Genomic DNA, 1,698 nt, shown 5'->3' with positions numbered 1-1,698 from the left:
CCGGGGCGCCCGGCCCGGCCCGACCCTATTGCCCCGTTCTCTCCCAGCGAGCAGGAGCGCGCAGAGGCGGCTTGGCCCAGGCTGCACCCCGACTCCGGCCCTGGACTCGCAGGTGGGGGCGCCGCCGGTGGACGTTCCAGACCGACCGTGGCTGCCCGTGAGGTTTGTTGGCCCGAGCGCTTCTGCGCCCCGTCCGTGCGGGCCCCGGGGTCCTAAGGGAGCCCCCCACCCGGGGAAGTGCCTGCGCCCAGTTCCGCCGCCCGGGCAGTGCCCTGCAGGTGTGGAGTCCGGGGCGCCGCGGCCCAGCAGCCCCGCGGCGCCTGCCACGCGGGCGGAGACCAAGTGGCTGTTTCTACACCCGGCGCTTAGATCAGTGGGCGCTGGGCATGGCCTGTGGCCTGACATTGCCCGGCGCTGCGCCCCGCCGCTCCCCTGTGCGGGAAGATGCCGCAGGCTGGGCTCTGCGTGCACCAGCGGGGTGAAGCGGGCGGGGGACAGCAGCATCTCGAACAGGGTTTGAGGGCACCAGTGGCCTCTGAAGTTCTGGGGCAGGGAGGTCATAAACTGGAGTGCTGCTTCAGGCCCTTGCGGCCATCCTTGGCCCCGGGCCGTCCGCTGGAGGCCGCCAGCCTGGGCAGCTTGCCCACCTCCGGAAAGGAAGGTGAGCAGGGCAGTTGAGGGCATGCTTCGGAGACTGGGTGCCCAGGCCCTTGGGGACCGCGCTCACTGCCTGCCACCCCTAAAGAGTTGTGGGCCGCTCTTGGCCTCAGCCTGCACATCCTCTGGGCCTGAGAAGTGACACTGGGTGGTGGGTACAGACGGGAGCCTGGGCAGGCAGCAGCCAGGCCGGGGGCTTGGGAGGTGAGTAGTGACCGTGGCCCAGGTGTGCTGCTGGACAGGTACCCAGGAACTGGGATGCACAAGTTCATGCCCTCGCCGCCTGCCCTGGGGGTGCTGGGTGACAACCCGCTGGGAGCCAGGCACCAGCTCAAGGAGGGCAGGGGCAGAGGTGACGGGATGTTGGAGGTGGGTGGGTGGTTCTGGGGGTGAATCCCACCAGGAAGGAGGTGGGTTGGGTGTGGCAGGTACTGAGGCTGCCTGACGGCCCGCCCTGTCTTTGCATTGCAGAGGCCCCGCGAACTGCCGTCCTGAGGCCGCCGGCCCCCTGGAGGAGCCGCATGGGCCGGCTCGGCGAGGCTGGGTTGCTGCCCCTGTGGGACCCCTGCCCAGGGTACACGAGCAGCCCTCCAGGAGCGGGGCCCTCCAGGGGACGGGGATACCCGCGCCCTGGACTCCAGGCGCCTGGGGCTCGCAGGCAGCTGTGGGCTGGGCTGGCACACACTCCTGGGCCCTGGTGGGTGGTTGGCTGGGTCCCCTCTTAGAGGGGGGCACTGCACCACCTCCTTGGCGGTGGGGTGTGAGGACTTAACGAGGGAGCGCTGCGTGGAGCCAGGTCAGACCGGAGGTCTGGAGAGTTTCTGCAGCCTCCGGGCTGGCGTGGCTGCGTCAGCGGAACTGGAATAAAGGGGCTTTGGGTGAGCCTGGACTCGTCCTTCTTGGGCTGCTGAAGGCACCTGCCCGCACGGAACCGGAACCTGGGCTCTGCGCCTCGCCTCGCGGCCGCTTGCGTCTTAAGAACAGGCCCTGGACAGGCTGCGGGCCCGGCGGGCGGGAGCTTTAATGGCGGGCGAGCGTGTG

The 1,698-nt window shown here is 70.0% G+C and overlaps 1 long non-coding RNA gene across 1 annotated transcript; it reads left to right on the top strand.

Moving 5' to 3' along the window:
- Positions 1–12: 12 nt before the first annotated feature.
- On the top strand, positions 13–1,539 carry LOC105853254. The gene is made up of 2 exons (XR_001145122.1): positions 13–162; positions 1,129–1,539. It is a non-coding gene; the product is annotated as an uncharacterized LOC105853254 (long non-coding RNA).
- The last annotated feature ends 159 nt before the right edge of the window (positions 1,540–1,698 follow it).

The sequence above is a fragment of the Condylura cristata genome, unplaced genomic scaffold, assembly GCF_000260355.1.
Source record: "Condylura cristata isolate star-nosed mole 26May11 unplaced genomic scaffold, ConCri1.0 scaffold00006, whole genome shotgun sequence".
NCBI classification, from domain to species: Eukaryota; Metazoa; Chordata; class Mammalia; order Eulipotyphla; family Talpidae; genus Condylura; species Condylura cristata.
This window is presented reverse-complemented; position numbering and strand designations above follow the sequence as displayed.